This window comes from Crinia signifera, chromosome 7 (assembly GCF_055691185.1).
Source record: "Crinia signifera chromosome 7, ASM5569118v1, whole genome shotgun sequence".
NCBI classification, from domain to species: domain Eukaryota; kingdom Metazoa; phylum Chordata; class Amphibia; order Anura; family Myobatrachidae; genus Crinia; species Crinia signifera.
The window spans coordinates 126,831,810-126,838,477 of record NC_139223.1 but is presented as its reverse complement, the minus strand read 5'-3'; positions in this window follow the sequence as shown (position 1 = coordinate 126,838,477).

Below are 6,668 nucleotides of genomic sequence, written 5' to 3'. Positions count from 1 at the left end.
AACCGGTTCTTGTTGCTTTTTATGACCCCGACAACGATGCCAACACACAAAGGACACCAAAGTACACTCCCCCTGCACCAATCCAAATCAAGTGTAATACTTTGCTCCAATCACTGAGGACTGGACATTTGAACCCTTGACCAATTGTAACGGCCTTTGACCCCCCTTCTTGGACCCTATAAATATAGCTATCCCTGAGCTGGCTCGGTCACTTCGGCACTGCATCTATCCCTTCACCATTGACCGGGCTAAAGTTCTATTTGAACATAGCGAGCTCCAACCGGACTGCGCTGCGCATATCTGATGAGACGGTAAACGGTTGCATTCCTTGTGCTTTCTTTTATTGTTATTGGCTGATTGTATTCTGTACCTGTTTCTTTCCCCTAGTAGTGTTTGAATTGTATTTAGTATTGTTAAGCGAATTGTATCATGTGTTAAACTGTATTTCTTCTTTCTGTAACCCCCTGTTGTCCGCTAGGGACTAATACATTATTAGGAGATTCAATCTCCTCACTTTGAGCTACATCTTTGTCTCGACTCTCATTCGCATCTGGCGATAAAGGTTTATTACGGACATTGTCCTTAAAAGGTATTCGCAGTTTAGGTACTAAGTACTGCGAAGGGATACTCAATTACTGGTATTGATCCAGCGTGTACAATACACGGAAAAGGTCCGCTACGTTGCGCTACACTTTGTTCGCACATAGTTAGGTTAAAGGGTACGCAAGTTAGGAAAGATTACGTATACTGCGCATTTCACTTATTGTCCTTTTGGTTACATTTATATCAGTATTAACACTCCTGATAGACTGGCTCTCAACTAAGATATACTGGTGCTGTTATCATGCAGCCTTACAGTAGAAAATTACAGATGGAGCCCCTCTCATTTAGCCTCAGCGCTCGCCTGAATGTCCTCGCTGGTGAGCACTGGCTGAGAGGGACTCCATCAGACTGGGACACGTGAGCATCTCACATGCACGCGCATCCCATTCACTTGGCGGCGGAAATCCTGCCCATCTCCGCTTCAGGGAGACGGGCAGGGTTGGGGGGGGGGGTGCGGGAGGCAGCCAGAACTGGCGGCGATGGATGGGGAGGCGGCTGCAGTGTGGAGCCCTGTCGGAACAGGGCGTGCGAGTGTCTCGTGCGCAAACGTCCTCTTCTGACGGATGGCAGGGCCTGGCAGCTGGCGAGGGTTGGCGGTTCTATCACCAGCCCTTGCTACGCTGAAGCTGGCTCCATCTGTATATGGCCCAGAATGGGTGCTGTTATCTTGCAGTATATAACTTCCGATATCAGAGAAACTTTCCCGAGGCCCAGAACTTATACTTTTTGCAAAATATATGTAACTAAGTTCTCTGAATTATCTTCTATTATGTTGCTTTTTCAAACATTATTACTAATGCCCTTTGGTGTGCTGGGGGTTTAATTCCCCTTCCTTTCAGCAGCTGATGGGCATTACTAATTTGATTGAGCAGGCTCTCACACTGTATTTAGCCTACAATTGTCACCAGCCAAGCCTATAATCTCCATGATTATGGGAAGAATAAACAGGTCTCTTACAACCAGCAACCAAATTAAGTAGGCGGAATGGGCAGCTTGGTGATGCGATTTGCAATGAATCTAACTATCCCCAATGACGTGATCGCAGTTCCTTACCCCCTACACTGCCCACTTAACTGCTCTGCACCTCCCACCTGGCTGCCCCCTCTCTCTGCGGGGCTTAGTTATTAACTGAATTTCAGTAAAAATGACACAAATTATTTAATTATCCTATTTAACAAAGCCTGAATACAGGAATTAGCAGGTACTGGTTGGTAAAATGTAAATGTGTCATAGCTGTTTTGGGGGATTGTAGAGACCAAGTGCACTGGAGACTTTAGCATACATGACGATGGGTTGCATCTCTCTTTTATTTATGAGCAAGATCCCTGCCGCGATCCTGCTGACATAGGCCACTGCTGCACCACTAAACTGAGAGCCGGTGTCCCTGGTTACTGCATGCGTGTCACCGACCGGAAGTCGGGCAACGCCATGCATTCCACTGACCGGAAACTCTGGTGATGAGGTAGCGTCATGCGCCCTTGAGTGCAGTGAGGGCAGAGGGGAGGTTCCTATTCTTATCTTGGTGGTTTTTCTATGGGTATTTAAACCCAGGACCGGGCGGTAAGCCAATGAGGTTTCTGACTACTGTTGCAGATAGACCTCAATACGGATGGCTCCCTCTGACCATTTGGATGACCTATACTTTACTGACTACTTCCACAGGTTTAGACCGAAACGTTGGAATTTTTTTTTCTTATGGTCCCACAGCAACACTTGGTATGTTATTTCTATTTTTTACAAATAAAACACAGAAATTGCCTTCACCAGTGCTTAGGAAAAGAAGCAAATAGTTATAACTCTCCTTTTGAATCTCCTCAGATTAAGGAACTCCAGTACCCTTGCAACCGTTCAACAGAGGACTCGATAATGTAGGGAAAGTTATAGGAGATAAAAACAAAATAACATAGCGTAATCCAATTTATTGACAATCTTCATAAAATCAATACATGATCCACATACAACTTCTTAAAACTTTCACAGGCAAACAAAAGTGCAAAGTGTGCATTTACCATACAGTATATTTGAACTGTAAAGCAAAAAAGGCTTGGGTAGATAGAACTACCAGGTAGATAGAAATACCAGGTGGCTCACCAACACGCAAAGATATGCCTTGAAAAAGACCTTAGGAAAAAGGTTGAAACGCGTTGGGTGATACACAGAGCAAGGGAGTGCTAAAGGACGCAATTGCTGTATTGGATTGGGACACCAGTAAGCCTGCCCGGGGAGCCACCTGGAATTTCTATCTACCCAAGCCTATTTTGAACTGTTTGCTTTACAGTTCAATTAGACTATAGCACAGTAAAAAGTGGGACTGATTTAATCCATTAACGTTTCGGGGAAAGGTCACCCCGTCATCAGTATATTTATATTCAAATGAAATCATCAGTGCCATTGCCCTGCATTGGTTATAAGGCAAAGTAGCGCAGGTGTATTAACCAGAGTTAAGTGCAGAAATGCACCTAACGCTAGTTAACTGGGGGGATTAAGTTTTCCCAAATGTATTACTAGTGCACCTAACATGCACTAGTGACAGCCCACCGAGTTAGGCTCAGCGTGGCTGTCCCCTGCAATCCCCCCAAGTGATTAGCGGCCGGGGTGAAGTATTAACAGCCGCCCAGGCATAAATCGCCCTGGACGCTTTTTCCAGCTCAGAGCTAGCATTGTCCTATCCCCCACTATGGGGACAACGCTAGCCCTGCTGTGGCTCCGGGTTGCACTGGAGATCTCACGGTAATAGCCAGATCTCACGCATGCCCTTTAGAGCCGGACGGGAGAGAGAGGGTTCGCACATGCAGAGGGACGCCGGGACCGCCGATAATAAGAGCCATTAAAGCTGGGCATAATACATCTGGCAGTAACGGGTGCCCGATTCTCATCGTTATGCAGGAGAAGCGGGACCCGTTATTTAACAAGCGCTAAGGGGGGTTAATACATCTGCCCCAGTGATCTCTATGGCTACATGCATTTTATATACGGTTTCTCGTGGACACTTATACATACCTTCCAACATGACCCATTCCATTTACGCATCAATTTGCTTTCGATTCGAGTTCGATTTCCCCTCTCCACCACCTTTCGATTTTGCCTTTGATTTTTCCATTCGTTTTCACATTCGATCTGCACTTTTGCATTCGATTCGATTTCAATATCAAATTCGTTTTACATTCAAGGAGCAGTGTACACATTCGATTTACTAGATCAGCGGTTCTCAAACTGTGGGTCCTGACCCCAAAATGGGTCCTGACCTTCTCAGCATGGGGTCACGACTCCATGTTGTGACCATCAGGCTGATGACTTTTCTAATCTCAGTCAGTGATTCAAGGAGTCTTAAAAATCTGTTGAATTGTCTGTTATTTTACATCATTTTGTGCCTCCACAATGCTGCCATGTTTGTGCTGTCTGCTGACTACACTTGTGATGTGATGACCTTCTGCAGTAACGTGCTGGGGTCCCGGAATTATTTTTATTGTCTGATGGGGTTGCAGAGCAAAATAGTTTGAGGACCCCTGTACAAGATTAAATTCGGTACTTGTTTCCTAGCACGGCCACAATCGTATGGATCGTGTACCTTTAAGTTAAGGTACACGATCCATACGATGGACCCGATTTCCTTTGAAATCAGGTCCATTTGGCCGGCTAGGACAAAATATCGGGGGCATCACGTCGGTCGGGACCATTAACAATGGTCACGACGCGACCGACGCGATGCCCCCGATTTCCCCATAGGCTTCAATGTTAAAACATATTTTAACATTGAAATCGTGTCGGGAAAGGTAAAATATCGGGGGCATCGCGTTGGTCGGGACCATTAACAATGGTCCCGACGCGATGCCCCCGATTTTTACATAGGCTTCAATGTTAAAATATTTTTTTGAAATATTACTTGAAAAAGTGAGAAAATGTGAAAAATGTGAAATGGGCCAATATGACCCATTTCACATTATAGATGTCCCCGTCGTCACCCCACGATAGATGCCAACCCGAAGCGTGGCGAGCGCAGCGAGCCCGCGAGGGGCGGCGGTGCGCGTCCTCCGACCTTTTCATTCCCCTACTATCCACGTCGGCGTGGAGGTGAGAATAGAATAGTGTGGCGAGCCCCGCGAGGGGACGCGTATAACTTCACAGGTATACGCGTCCCCTCGCAGGGCTCGCTGCGCTCGCCAGGCTTCGGGCTCGGTGGCTCGCTGCGCTCGCCACACTATTCTATTCTCCCACACTATTCTATTCTCAACTCCACGCCGACGTGGATAGTAGGGGAATGAAAAGGTCGGAGCACGCGCACCGCCGCCCCTCGCGGGCTCGCTGCGCTCGCCACGCTTCGGGTTGGCATCTATAGTGGGGTGCGGTGTACGCCGTTAAATTTGGGGGGGGTTGGGAATATTTTACATTGAATCCAATGTAAAATCGGGTCCCAGGGACCCGATTTACATTTCATTAAAAAAAAAAATCGGGTCCAAAATCGGTCGGTCGCGTCGATCGCATCGCATGCGACCAAATCGCATGCGATGCGATCGACCCGATTTTTCCAACACGACCACCCCGATGTAAATCGGTGTGGCCGTGCTAGGAAACAAGTACCTTAAATTCTATATTTCCTTACATGCGCAGTCTATTTTTCTTTTCGATATAGAGAAAACAGGAGAGTGCATCGACTCTCAAATGCCAGTCGAAAGTTTCCTAAAAACCATTTGATTTTTATTAGGTTTCGATTCGATTTTGCTTCTATAAGCAAAATCGAATTGAAAACAGGGACAAATCAAAGCATGTGTACACAGCTTAAATGCTTTTGAGCTCATCTACATTTGGATGTAATTCATTTAATGACACACCTCTGAAGCTGTGTACACAAGCTTAGCTTTTTCCCTGTTTTAGATTAGTTTTTGCTTATAGAAGCAAAATCAAATTGAATTGTTTTTAAGATGCTTTCAATCTGCATTCGATTCAATGCGCGCTCCCATTTTCTCTGTATTTAAAAGAAAAATAGACTGTGCAGGCAAGGAAATATTGAATTAGATCCAGTAAATCGAATGTGTACACTGTGCCTTGAATGTAAATTGAATGGAAAGATCTAATGCCGAATCGAATGGGAAATCGAATAGAACATCGCATCTAAAACAAATCGAAGCGTGTGTACACAACATTAGATGTAGCAGTACACGTACGTGCTTCTAGAAGCCACCTTCACAATCAGCCTGAAATGCTTTTTCAAAAGTAGACAAGTATGGTCTACACCTGCATACCCTCCAACATCTGAAGGGTAAAAATCAGTACACACGCAGAAAGGGGGCATGGCCACAAGTAAATTGGGCGTGGCCACCCACTTTCCAGGCATTTAAAATAAAAAGTGAGCACTTATAACATGTGGCCCAGTACCAACCGGCTCTCCGCCGCTGCTTTTGATCCTAACACATACATTACAATATGTTTTAGGGGATGTGCAATAAACTGAGCGGCCTCTAGTGAGCCGCTGTCTAATCCAATGCTACGATCAAGGCACGGTGACGTGGTTACGATGACTGTAACGGCAGCGCTGCGGCGGTTCCCCGGGCCGGAGAGGCGATGTGCGGGCGGTGAGGGTAGTGAGTGAGAGGAGACAGACGCCATGGCCCGGCACCGCACCATAACACACACTGCACGCTGGCTGAAGACCTGGAAATCGGTACATCGGTACACTTTGTTTTTTGCCGGTACAGACCGTAAAAAAAACGGTACTGTACCAGCAAAATCTGTACAGTTGGAGGGTATGCACCTGGGGTAGCCAACCCTAGTCCTCGAGAGCTACCAACAGTGCATGTTTTGCAGGTTCCTCACAGAATCACAAGTGAGCTAATTAGCTCCATCTGTGGATCTTTTAAAATGTGTCAGTGATTAATGAGTGCAGCTCAGGTTGTCTGGAAAATGTGAACTGTTGGTAGCTCTCGAGGGCTAGGGTTGAATGTCTACCACTGGTCTACACTGTTGTATATACATTATGTAATCTGCAAAAAGTCAACTTGTATTTAATATCCTGTTCTCTGACACTAATAATCTTTGTTTTCCGGTATGACGTCTATAATCTAGTTTAA